Here is a 13,444-nt window from a genome sequence, read left to right as displayed (position 1 = left end):
TCCCCCTCCCAAACCCACCCCCCACCATCACTTTCCCCAGCTGGGAAATATAGCAAAGCCTGGGAATGTGGGATGTTGAGTGACCCTCCCATGGTTTTGGGGTGCTAAATAAGGTGATGTCTGTCCCCATTTGAGTGTTGGGGGGCTGGCTGAGGACCCGTGGGGAGGTGGTGATTGATCTGGAGTGGGAGTTGGGGGATCTGTCCAGCCCCAGGGCAGGCATCATCTTGGGAACACTGCTGGCAGTGCCGATGGCACCGGGGATGTCCCCAGGCTCATTGATGAGAGCCAATGCTGGGGTTCCCCTGCCACCCAGAAGAATGAGCCTGCGAGCAGGATGGGCAGAGCGGGATCATGCTGAGCACTCTCCTGCCCCTGCTCGGGGCACCACTAAGGTGGGCTTTCCCTCTCTACAAGCTGGGAAAACCAAAAAGGCAGCAGAGCAGTGGTGGGATGGTGACCCGGGACGGCTGTGGACAGCCAGGGTGGCACTGGGGGAATGGCGATGCCAACTTGGCATGCTGACCCCAGCACTGACGGGGAGGGGGCAGGAAGGGAAGTGGTGGGGAGAGTCCATCAGGTCCACCTTGGAGACCACCTCCCCAGCTGGCTGGGGACCACAGTGCAGGGACCAGCTGCAGCGGACTGCGGCCAGCGTGATGTGATGGGGCATGGGCTCTGAGCCAGAGGGACCCCCATTTCTGGGGCTGGTGCTCTTGGCAAAGGGGGCCTGGAGGCGGGTGGGCAGAGGCGGTGAGCCCGGCATGGGCAAGGCTGCCGGACATGCCCTTCCCTCCCGCCCCCCAGCGCTGTCAGCACTCCTACCCACCCGTGGCCCGAAAAGAAAGAAAAAAACCCCGGCCCGCCTGTCAGGAAACCTCAAATCAAGGCCAATGTTTTTGAAAGGTTTTTTTCTTCTCTCTCCTTTAACACATCTGCCAATATAATCTGACCTTTCCCAAATAAATAAAGCCCGCGCGCTCCAGCTTTGATCCCGTGCTCCAAATTTTCTATTTACTTAATTGGCCCATCCAAGGTCTGAGCAAGCCGCGGGCCGGCAGCTGCCGCCGCCGCATTCCTGGGGGCTTATCGCCGCCCGCTCACCTGGTTGTCATTACTGCAGACGCCCCTGGCCCCACGCCCCTGCCGTGGCCACCTGAGCCTCACCACCCCTTACCGTGCTCTGGCCCCCCACTCCCACTGGGTACCCAGCCCCGCTGCCTTGGGTTGGGGGTGCACGAGTGGGGATGCCCTGTGGGGGTCTCATGGAGCATCCAGCTAGTCCAGTGCCCACACTTGGCACTTTCACCCTGCTCCACCCCACATCCATCTCTGGAGAGCAGCTTGCTCCAAGGGAGAGGGACCCCACACGATGTGGGATTGGGCCCTGCTAATCCCACCCCTGTGAGGGCTTGCCCTGGCAGCCTGGGGAAGGATGCTCCTCCAGAAAGGGGACCAGAGCTTGATTCGCTGCTCAGAGATGCTTCTGTCTCTGTAGGGATTGTATCCTGGTAACCCTCTCCTGGATTAGGGACTGTAGAAGTCCCTCCTCATAGCAGGAGGGAGTACAGAGCTTTGATGCCACATGGGGATGAGGGCTCTGGGCACCCAGAGAAAGTCAGCCCCCAAGCAGTGGTAGTCCCTTGTCCCCCAGACTTTCCTGGCCAATGCACCAGGCCACAGTAGCAACCAAGCCCTCCTGCTGCAGACAGCCGCTGACCAACAGGCACAGCTGACACCTCTTCATGTCCTCATGTCCTGGGACATGCAGGGCTGGGATCGGCAGAGATGCGAGGACTCTGTGTCCTTCTACAGCACTTCCCGTGCCGGGGGAGAGGAGGCTATTGGACCATGGGGAGATGGAAAGGTTGGGTTGCTGCTGTGCTCTTGGCAGGTGCCTTTCAGATATTATTTTTTTGGTCCAGGAAAAGGAAAGAAGTGCAGGGAAGGCTGCAGGCAGCCCCAGACACATGCCTTGGTCATGCATCTTACCTCCACACACTGCCTAAGATGGTCTCTGTCCCTACTCTGAAGAGGCAGAAGATGCTCTTTCTGGCTGTTGCTCCTCAGCTTCTTCAGGCAACAACTGAAGGGTTTGTGGGCTTTGGGACCCTTCAGCTAGTGGAGAGGAGGAGAGAGCAGCGCCCAAAGCGACCCCTCTCTGAGCAGGAGGGTTGGCCTAAGCAGGGGCACCGCTGGTTTGACTTGGAGCCTCTTGTGGGCCCTCGCAGCCCTGTGACACCACGCAATGCCTCTGAGGTAACCACATGCATGCAGGTTTGGTGATGAAAGGGATGGCTCAGCTGTCCTTTACTTCTCCACCCTTCATTTCCCACCATCACTGGGGAGGGAGGTCTCTGCTTAACCTGGTCTAACTCAGTGATGTGGAAAGACATTAGTGGTATTTTGTGCGCCCAGAGGGTGGGAGGCCCTGGGTGAGCCTTGAGGGCCTTGTCCTGGTATTTGGACACTGCTGAGGCATGAGGATAGATTCCAACTCCCAAAATCCCCATATGGTTGGCCATAAACCCTGGGTTTCTGGCACCCCCCATAATGAGATGTGGGAGATGAAAATCGCCTACAACGCCCTAGACAGTGCTTGGGTTTGACTGCCAGCAGTACTGGTCCTTTTCCTTACTGATCCTCAGGATGGTGTGAATGAAGACAGGTGGATGGTCCTGGCCATGGTCTCTCCCGGACCAGCCAAATAAACAACTTTGGTCGTAGGAAGATGAAAAACAGCAGGTTAGAGTAAGCCATGTCTTTGCCCTGGAGTAACCACACTGGGAGCTGAGGCCAGATGTGTGGAAGAGGTGGTCAGGCTTGAGTGGACGGACCTCAGCCTCTGCAGGGAATCCAGCATGAGGAAGGAGTTGGCCCGGTGGGGCAGGTGCCACCTGGCACTGCCCTTGTCCTGGGGTGCCAGTCCTCCTCCCAAGCAGCCTGTTGGAATTTTCCTCTGATCCACTCCCAATTCGGCTTTTTCATGTTATGGCTTGTAATTTATAAATTACGGTGGGAAGAAGGAATGTTTCTCTCCTGAGCAACCCTGTGTGGCTCTGCTGGATGTGCTGGCTCAATGATGGACGGGCACTATGGGGCATGGGGTGATGGACTGCATCCAGGGCACTGCAGAGGGGCACCCCCCAAGAGCAGAGGGCTCTGTGGTGCTGTCCTGGACAGCTGAGTGATGTGCCACGTCAAGCCCGTGAGGGATGACACCTCCAGCGGCTGCCTCTGGCTGCTGCAGCTGGGGGTTGCGGTACGTGGACTGTGTCCAGCTCAGGATGGCTGTCACCCCCTCAGCTACGCCAGCTTTCACTGACGTGCTTTTCCTGCTCACCTGGACACGCTCTGGAGCTGGTATAAATCCTCATAGTCCATTTGCACTGATGATGATGATGATGATGATGATGATGATTCAGTATGAGTGGTCTGTCCAAGAGCTCCTTTCTTTGGGGAAGTGGCCCCAGGCCCGTCAGTGTCCCTGTGCCCTTCCTGCCTTGCTGGCAGCTGGTTGCTCAGCTGAGTTCACCCAGGATTGAGAAAGGTCTTTGCTTTGCCTTGCTGGGAAAGTCTTGCTGCCAGAGATCTCAGATGTCTTCACCACCCAGATTGTCCTGCTGCAGCCCTATTCCCGGATCTTTGAAACCACTTGCAGATCCCTCCTCAGTTGCCTGGCTCTGCCTCATCCATCACAGGCAGCACTGCCATGAGCTCACCCAGCCTCTCCGTATCCCTCTGCTTGGTGAACCGGCTGTTTCTAAGTGACAAGCTTGGCCCATTGATGCTTCCCAGTGACATCCAGCAAGGTCCCAGACAAACTGCCCCTTCCTCTTGGTGCCACCTGAGGGAGATGCTGAGGGCAGCACAACCAAAGCGGGGCAAGGAGGCAGCAAAGAAGGGAAGGCAAGGTGGTGTTGGGTGGGATTTCGACGTCTGACACGTTGACATTTCCCAAGTAGAAGCCAGTCACTCAACATCTGGCTGAGAATATTGCGTCTTGCTTAAGAGCAACTCCAGATGTTCCCAAGACCTTTTTTTCATTATTTTATTTCTTTCTTTCATTCTTTTCTTCTCTCCCCTCCCTCCCAGCCACTCTTGACTCACTAAATCAAGGGAGACAGGCTTTTAACTCTCTGGAAAGAAATAAACGGCTCAATGGCAAGATGAAACGAATTCTCTGGAACTGTGTGAGCAGATGTGTGTTGGGGGAGGGAAAGGGGGGAGCAAGGTATGGGAGATCAAGAGAAAGAGAGGAGCACGTGTACATGGCCATCTCTTTAGCATGAGGTGCCCCAGCTGGATGCACAGCAGGATGGCGGGAGGGATGTGCGGTCTCCAGTGAACATGCAGGAGTGGTGAGCACAGGACTTGTGACTGGATTTATAAGGGGGAATGGACTAGTTCCTGTTTCCCCGGGTCAACTGGTGATCTCCTCTCCAGCGTAATTGGGTCCAGTTCTTACCTCCTGGAAGTGGCTCAGAGCCGAGGAGGTCAAAAGGAGGATGAGTCTGGTATGTTGATGACGCTCATCCGAAGAGGTGATTTATCATCCCTGACGGGAAAGGGAAAATGAGCAGCCAAACAGCAAGAAACTTGGGAAAAGAGAAAGTTTGGCGGAAGGAGGGAGAGGTCAAAGGCGAGAGAGAGATGAATAAGAGAAAGATGGAGGAGGGTGGTGAGAAAGTGAAAGGAAGAACAAGAGATACAGAAATGTGGTTTCTTGTTCATGTTTCTTGACTCCTGCTGAAGATTTGTTCTGTGCCCATCAGCCCTGCAGTGTCGGTGCTCACTGTGTGCCATGTAGACAAAGGCCTTGCATGTCTCTGATGTCCTAGGGCTGCTCCATCTGCAATCTCTTCAGGCAGAGAATCCCTAGCTCGGTGCCTGTCTCCCATTATCTACGCTATCCCCTCCTGAGCCATCACCTCCAGCTCCATCCATTTGTCAGAGCTGCTTTGCCTGGGTTTGAACGCTCCCAGCCTCTGGCAGTCTCATCCCCTCCCTGTGGGGTTTGGTAGACTCCTTAGATAAAGCCATGGGGCTTAAAGCATCTGCTTACTTCTCTTCTTACATCTGTAAAGATACCCTGATAAGTAGTGCCATGGGGGAAGTGCAAGAAAAGCTCAGTTTGTTGCCTTCCCCTTCTCGTTAGAATTAATGAGCTAAAATAATGGATGACCACTGCAGTTGGCCTAGAGAAGCAACCTGATGACATCCTGTGGATGACTACCAGCAAGCCTGGCAGAGCTCGTCTCAGAGAAACATGCCATTAAGGGGCAGAGAGGATGACAGAACACAGCTCTACATCATTTATCCTACATCAGATACCTGCCACGAGCCCCAGAGCAACCGAGGAGCCAAGCACCTCCACCAGCATTTCTAACGCGGTGCTCAGTGTGTTGTGCCAACCTGATCATGCCAACACCTCTGCAGGACACGTCCCATGGGAGTTAGCTGAATGCCAGAAATTCAGCATTAGGTGAGGCTGATCCTTTGGCCTGATGAAGGCCAAGCACTCAAGCATGGGAAGTGATTCCAGATGCCTGCCTATTTAGCCTCCCTTGTGGCAATGATGGAGAGGTTCCTGGCTTTCAGAGAGCCGATGCTCAATATCATCTGATAGCCGGGTGTCCAAGAGGTATGAGGGCTGGAAGTGCACACACACAACACCATGTTGAGGAGTTTTCACTGTGCTGTACTCACTTGGACCTCACGAGAAACCCTCAGAGACCTTCTGTCTGGCAGTAAGAGCCCTTCAGAAAATGATAGAGATCTCTTGAGGTCTAGAGAAACCACAAGTACTGTCCAGCTAACAGATGGTTGCTAACACAATTCTACAGAGCAGTTCAGCTCATTCATGAGCAGGAATTAAGTCTGAAGTTGTGGAGCAGGAAAATGTCCCATGGGATGGCACCTCAGGGTCTGCCACTGGCATGGCATGTGGAGGGGCTGCCGAGGGGAAATAGCCTGGTTTCCACACCAGCAGGTAGCATCCACCAGCCCCCATGTCTCATCCAGCTGTGGCCAGCACCATGCTTGATAGTCAAGAGCCAGGGCCAGTTAGAAAAATCCCAATCAAACTGATTTTACCCTGTGAAAAAGCAATTTGTACGAACTGAGCCAGCTGACTGGCCCCCTCCTCAGCATCCAGCCCAGCCCCCAGGGGGCTGGACCCCTGCGTCCGGAGAGCCCCGGGGAGGCTCAGTCCTGGCTCCAGGTTGTCTCATGGGGTGCTGGTCCTGGCTCAGCTGCAGGTGGCCTGCAGCTCTGTTGGGCTCTAGCTCGAGCTGTGGCTATGAGAGTTTCTAGGCTTCCTGCCCTGGAGCCGGGGTCTTGGCTCTTGCTTCCTGGCTCTGGAGAGCAAGGCCAAGAGGCCATCCTGGCTCTTGAGAGGACCTGCGCTTCAAAATTTTCCAAACATATCACTTGGATTTTTTCTAACTGACATTTTTGGAGGGCTTTTCCTTCTGCTGAAAGGGAATGACTTGATTTATTCATTTAAAAAAAATTCCTTAGCCGAAACCCCTGGATGTTCAGAGGAGCATGGAGAGAGGGCTAGTGAGTTTGGCCTGATGAGGTCCACCAGCCCTGCTAAAGCTGGCAGGCATGGGTGTCTCCAGCCCCTGGCACCTCCTCTCCACCCCGGGGCTTGCAGGTGGGCTCTGCAGCCCGACTCCGAGTGCCCACGGACACCCCAGAGCCCCCACAGCATCCTGGCACTCGTGGCCTGGCTGGGATGGAGACAGGACATCAACCTTATCTATGAGAAAAAATTCAATTTTTATTTTGCCTTTCCTTTTTTTTTTGCCTTTCTCTTCAGCTGTGGGAAAGGTTTCTAGGCCTCAGACAGGGCACATAACCGTCTTCCTGCCCCAACCACGGGGCCGCACCATCTTCCCTCGCTGGGACGCAGACCCTGATCTGTGCTGGCAGGTCCCTCCAGGCCGGGCAGGCGCTGTGGGAAGGGTGCAGGTGAGGCAGGGAGGGGGTGCAGCAGGCAGGGACTGTCTTGGCCACAGACTCCTCTGGATCCCCCACCCCCCCCCCTACACTGGGGAGCAGCATGGGGACCAGTGTGGGGAGGACATGAGAAATCAGGACCTTGCTGGGAGGAACTGGGCTGCCAGAGTCAAAAAATCCCTGGCTTTGCTGCAACCATCTGCCCGCCCTGTCCTAGGAAGGGATGGCAAAGAGGTGCTTGCACTGGCGATGGGGACAGCCTGGGGACAGCCCTGTTGCTGGTGGCCTCTGACCATCCCTGTCTCTCCTATCACCCTCCCATTGTCCCCTCCTCCCCCCAGTGCTGGATTGAAGGGACTGCATGAGGTGGGGGCACATCTGGCAGCCTTTGCCAGAGCATCTTTTGGGGGATCTGGTGGTGACACCTCTTCCAGGGGCTGCTCTCTGCCTGGAGCACCTCCTGTGAGCAGTGCCTGGAGCACTGGCTGCACTTCCCAGCACCAGGGGCTCACCACCCTCTCCTGCCCCTGGGAACAGTGGCTGTGGGCAGCAGGTCCTCACCTCCACCCCACACCACAGAGCATCCAGGGCTCGGGGCCATGGCAGAGGAAGGCAGTGGCATGTCTTGCTGCCCAGGCGCAGGACCCATATGGGCAGGGGGATGAGAGAAGTGAAACTCTGAGACACCTGCATCCCTGTGAGTACAAGCTGCTTGCAAGGGGGACAGGGTAGACTTCTCCTCTCCAGAGAGGCTGCAAAATTCAGATGGAAAAAATATATATTTTCCAACCGTTATATTTCACGAAAGGAGCTGTTCATCCACTTAAAATATAGGTGACAAGTACAAAAGGCATTTGGCATTATAAAGCAGGCCAAATCTTCAGGAGATTGAAGATATATGGTATGCAACCAAGTCCCAGCTTCAATCTGCTCCTATACTGTAAATTCCAATTACATCATGCTGCCTTGTTTAAATACCGTGAAACCTGGCTCATTCCTTAAGTATGTTTTATATATTGCCACATCCATCTGAAATAGATGGGCAATGTGTTTTACGGCACATGTGCAAATATCTCCGTATTTTTCCATCTGGGGGTTTATGGGATCTTTCAGAAAATTAATAATGGGGCTCGAAGGAAATGTTCGACTCGGAGGCAGTAGCGGAGATTTATGGCCATCCCGCTGGATGCCAGGGAAAAGTCTGAAAGCGCCCAGAGCAGACGAACGCTCTGCAATTTCACCAGGCGCTCCCTGAGAGCTAATCTTGCATGATGGACCAGATTGGGAATTTCCCCAGGCGAGCTGGCAGGTTGCTGGAAAGGGGTCGCTCTTGAAGGCGAGGAGCTGAGTGCTGGAGTGAGGGATGGGGACGGAGGTGGGGAGCAGCACCCATGGGGCTGCTGCTGCGCAGCTCAGACCCAGGCAGGGCAGGAGCCTTGCAAGTGATGGGGACAACACTGCCTGGCCACTCCACCAGCCCCCTTCCGCCACCCTGCTGGCTCCCACCTCCAGATATTGTCCGGCTTTGCTGGAAAACCAACAGTGTGAAGTTCCGTATGGATGTGCAGACCAAAGACACCTTGATTTCTGGCTCAAAGTGTGAGCCAGAGCCTGCTGGTCTCTGCTGGGCTTCCTGATAGACCAGCAAACCCTCACTGTCATGCTGTGGGGAGCACCGAGGACTCCCAGGGCATTGACCCCATCCTGACTGGGCTCTGGGGCCACAGGGATCACAGCGTGGGCGGCCAGCAGCACTGGGAAGGGACACTTAAAGAATCACCACATACCAAAAGCCTCCAAGGGCCACGAGGTCAGGTTAGTGACCCATCGCACAGCCCCTGAGCTGCAAGCATTGGAGAACATTTCTCTCTATGTCATCTGTCCAGCAGGGCGCAGGCAGGACACAGCACCCAGCTTTACAATCCTGCTTCAGAGATCCCTGTGGGGATGCCAGTGCTGGGGAGAGACAAGAACCAGGTGCCTCCAGACCCCTTGGACGTGCTGAGCTGAGTCTGCTCTGCACTGTCTCCATCCCTTCTGTCCCTGTGCCGCAAGCAGGATTGTGGTCCCTGGGGTCCCAAGAGCTGTGACAAACCCGGGGTTCAACTGGTGGCTGCCTGCACCCAGAGTGGCTGCTGCTGGCTTTCTGGCAGGCAGTGCCTCCTCCAACTCCCCCAGCACCAGACATTTCTGGAAATGCCACCTCTCCCTGTTCCTCCCAACAAACGAAGGCTGATGATTTCCCATCACATGGGTGCACTGAGGGGGAAGCAGCGGGTGGTGTTTATTTTGACAGCAGAGAGGCCCATTCTCCAAGATTTCGGGGCAGTGCATCTTGTCCAGGATGAAAACTTTGGAGGTTTATTTGAGTCTCGTGGTGGCTGTGTAAATAGAGGACTTGCTTCAATGGGTGCCAGCTGGTGGCTTGGCAGTGAGGGCCTGATCCTGCCCCGTGCAGAGGCCCTCATTGACTCAATGGAGATGTAGCATCCCCCTGAACAAGCCATCCTGCCCAGGTCCTGTGCCTCCCGGGCTGGGGACACAGATGGCAGAGGATGAAACGGGGGGAATGAAGTTGTGGTGGCAGCTGAGTGATGAAAGCCTGGAAGGACACGCAGTGATGCTGAGCCCAAGTCACAGAGGGACCAGCACGGCTCTGCTGGGGCAGCAGCATCCCTGGATGGGATGGGGTTTTTTGTGCCATTGGCCAACATTGCGGTGAAACATCGCAGAGAATCCTTAGGGCCAATGCAAGTGTGGATGCAGGTCACAGGGTGCAGCAGGGTCCCCCCATCCCCAGGGCACTGGTGGGGACCTCTCTTGTCTTTTGCCGCTCCATTGCCGCTGAGGTGGGAAAACCCCATCAGGAGGGAGTCAACAGGTTTCTCCAGATGGTGGCCCGTTGACCCCGGCCATTCCATGTCTTCAGCTCTTCCTTAGGAAAACATGGCACGGGCCAGCCCATCAATTAATGGTTTCCTCATGTTCCCCCAACATGGGAAGCTGCCTCCCCGCTCCCCAGGCTCTGCTGAACTGAGCCCCTGCCTCCCCATGCCCCACACAGGAGACGAGTATCCTGCGCACACAGGGAACATGTGGAACCAGTGAATTGTGCCCTAATGAAGACAAACGGGGAGATAGATAGATGGGATGAGGGAAAAAATGAACAAGAAAATAATGATGCAGTGATTAACTCTGATGTAATAAATACCCTTGAGGCTTGTAAAAATACACTTGGCATTTTGAAGAATAGCACATTTTGCATGAGTTTGCAAGGACAAGAGTGGCCAGAGCAGATAATCCCCCTGTACACTTGGCTGACATGGTCGTGAGTGGGAAAAGCCCATCCTACCCTCGTCTTACAGCTCCTCTGGCAGGATTGTAGGTGGGTGGAAGAGCCTTGGTTTGGGTTGGGAAGGCAGGAGGAGGGCTGGGAAATGTAGAGGCTGAGGTTTGCTTGGGAAGCAAAATTTGGGAGGTTAATGATGCTTGTGAGGGTTGTAAAGCACTGAGTAAAACAGCATGCTTGGATAAGGGGTGACAGGCAGCATACTGTGGTACCACAGGTATGGCAGAGCCAGGACGGAGGACGTGACACTGAGTGGGGTGGTTGGACAGGTCACTACACCTGAGGGATGGTAGCAAGCCACCATTCCCTGGTACACCATGTCCATAGGAGACAAAGTAGCACTTTTTGTGTTATTAACCATAGCAGCATGGAAAGGATGGGCTGGAGGGGCCACCCTGATGGTGGCCCATCAACTGCTCTGCAGCAGCGAGAGCCACTACTAAGACTCATGCAGGTCTGCATCACGGAATGGAGAGAAGTTGCTCTGGGTACCAGAGAGCATCAAGGGAGCAATGAGAACAAGGAGACCACATCAGGCCATGACAAGGGACCAAGCAAGTAGATCTTGCCCCTACTTAGATATACAGCTCCTCACCATGGAGCATGTTCCCAGAGCCCACCACGGAGCCGTGCCCCATTGGCCAAGCAAAATGCTCTTTGCTTGACTGCCCTGTGCCTAAGGGAGGCGTTTTCCTGTGGGATTCAGGTCCACTTTTATTTATATGGACTTAGGGTTTCCAAAAGCACAATGATGGGAAATAATCTGTGACTGTCTGTCTGTCCATCTACCTATCTGTCTGTCCACTAAGGTTGGGGTTCCACTGTCTGAGCTCCCGTGATATCCAGTGAGTGGAGCTGGCTGGATGAACCAGAAAAAGAGCATCGAGTTTTCCATAGTATTCTCATATTTTGCTTCTTTCCTTGATGATATTCTGGGTTTCCATGAAAAATGTCCTTCAGCGTTTTGAAATGAGAAAAATTTCAACCAGCTGCAAAATTCAGTCCCAAATCACGGGGGAACTTGCAAACTTGGTCCCTCTTTCAGCTGCCTTTGAATCTCAAACATTTTGCCCCAGCTGAACACCAGGAAAAAGTCTGTTAAAAAAACCCACTGATGCAAAATGTGTGTGGTTGCTTTGGTCCTTCCCATGTGGGGACAAGGCATCCACCGCCTGGAGCAGCCGGCCCGGGCACGGTGTCTCTTGGCACGTGCCTGAACTCAGCTGCTGCAGCGGGTGGGTGAGACCTGCGCTCTAGGAAACGGGAGTGCACCGGAGCATGCCAAAGTCTTTTCAGATCCTTTGCTGAATTCATATGTTTTTCCTTGAAAAGCTGTTTAGGAAAATGTGTGCCTTCATCCTGGCAAGGTGGGTTTTCTCTGCAGCATCTCTTGCCCTTGCAAAGCTTATGGCTGCTTGCCGTGGTGTCCTGGTTTGAGGCACGTGGCCACCAGGACCACACGCATCCCCTGCTGCCACCCAAGTCCCCCCACCCTGGTGTCACCCATGGGCTCTGGCAGCACCCTGAAGTGACAAGCACTCCCCACCACCAAGGGGGTGGTCTCACTCTGCACCCCACAGTCCTGCCCTGGAGGTGCCCCAGCCCAGCTTCAGCCTGACAGAGCTCTCACCAACCAGCTTCCCATTGCATCAGCACAGGCAGGAAGGCAATTCCTTGCTTGACTGCTAATTATCCTTTTTTTTTTTTTTCCCTTAAATTGGCTTTGAAAGCAGTTAAGCCTAATTTGGCTTGATTGCTCTTTCTTTTAACTGTGGCTTTGTTTAAATGTTAGTGTTATGAACAGCAATGAAATAATTACATAAGCCATTAATGAGTACATAAAAACAATATCTAAATTAAATAAACAGCAAGTAATATCATTAATGCTTCTGGTTTTTTGAGTTACTGCTCTTGAAGAGTGGTGATGGGAAGGTGGAAGAGTTTTTCCACTACTTAAGCCCCATAGCTGTGAAGCCCTCCAGGTTTGGGTAACTCCAGATGCTGGAGCTGCCAGAGAAGCAGAGGTGGTGGGGGCTTGGGGAGAGCCCCCCATTTGCCTGATGGGTCCAATGAGTACAAAGAAGCCGGCTAGAGGCTGGCAACCTGATTTTGGTGAGGTGGAAGAGCTCTCTTGGGTCTGCTGTCCTTATTGTACCGTTGGGTAGACAACTGCAGAGCCAAGCCTGGTGGCCATGATGGGCCATTAACCATCGGTCCCTGGTGCACCTGGGGATGTTCAGAGCCAGCCCCATGGCACGCCCTGAGCCCACACACGTCCAGATACAAAGCTGTGGGGAAGTTCCTGCAGTGCTCATGAAACCTTGTGGGTCAGCACAGCCTTGACTTGCAGAGGTGGGGGTGATAGGAGAGAGAAACCCCTTGGCAAAGTCCCCCCAGCTTCCCAGCCCACAGGCAAACTGCCTGTGCATGCAAAGAAGATCCAGAATCAGGTGGTCATACTTATTAGACTCGTGTTATTAAAAATAATAATAATAAAATAACAATAAACTCCCCAAATGCACATATCTCATATGTGCTACACTATGTCCATAATGTTTGCTGGCTTTTCTTTTTACATATTTCACAGATGCCACCATGTTGCCAGGCCAGGGTCCCCCTGCACAGGGACCCCGGGGATGGTATTTACATGACACATGTCCCAGCAGCCAGGCCCAGGGCACCCCAAGAAGCACAGCAGAGTACACCCCCAAATCTGCACAGGGTGACTTGCAGAGAATCCCACCAGCATCCTGGACCTGCCCTGTCCAATCATACATTTAAACTATAAAGCAAACAGAAAAAGAAGATGAAAAGGCATGTGGATATGTGTGGGGATTTAAATAGGCAGCTGGGAGCAGCTCCGCGTCTAAATTCCCTGGGCAGCATCACTTCTCCCAAAAAGCCTGCTGGCTCGGCAGGCTGCGTCCCCCATCCAGAGGGGTCCCCCTTGCACCCAGGGATGCCCCCAGCTGCATTTGGTACCCAGCTTTGATGAAAAGTGGCCAGAAGGGTTACAGCGGTGCGGGGTTGTGCAGCACAGTGTCTGTGCAAGGCTGGCACCCAGGCTGGACATGGTGTCACCAGCCCTCTCTGCAAAGGGCCCCTTTTCCCCAGCGACCTGGCTGTGTG

The sequence above is a fragment of the Calidris pugnax genome, unplaced genomic scaffold, assembly GCF_001431845.1.
Source record: "Calidris pugnax isolate Ruff unplaced genomic scaffold, ASM143184v1 scaffold244, whole genome shotgun sequence".
NCBI lineage: Eukaryota > Metazoa > Chordata > Aves > Charadriiformes > Scolopacidae > Calidris > Calidris pugnax.
The sequence above is the reverse complement of the archived record's forward strand: the minus strand, read 5'-3'. Positions refer to the sequence as shown.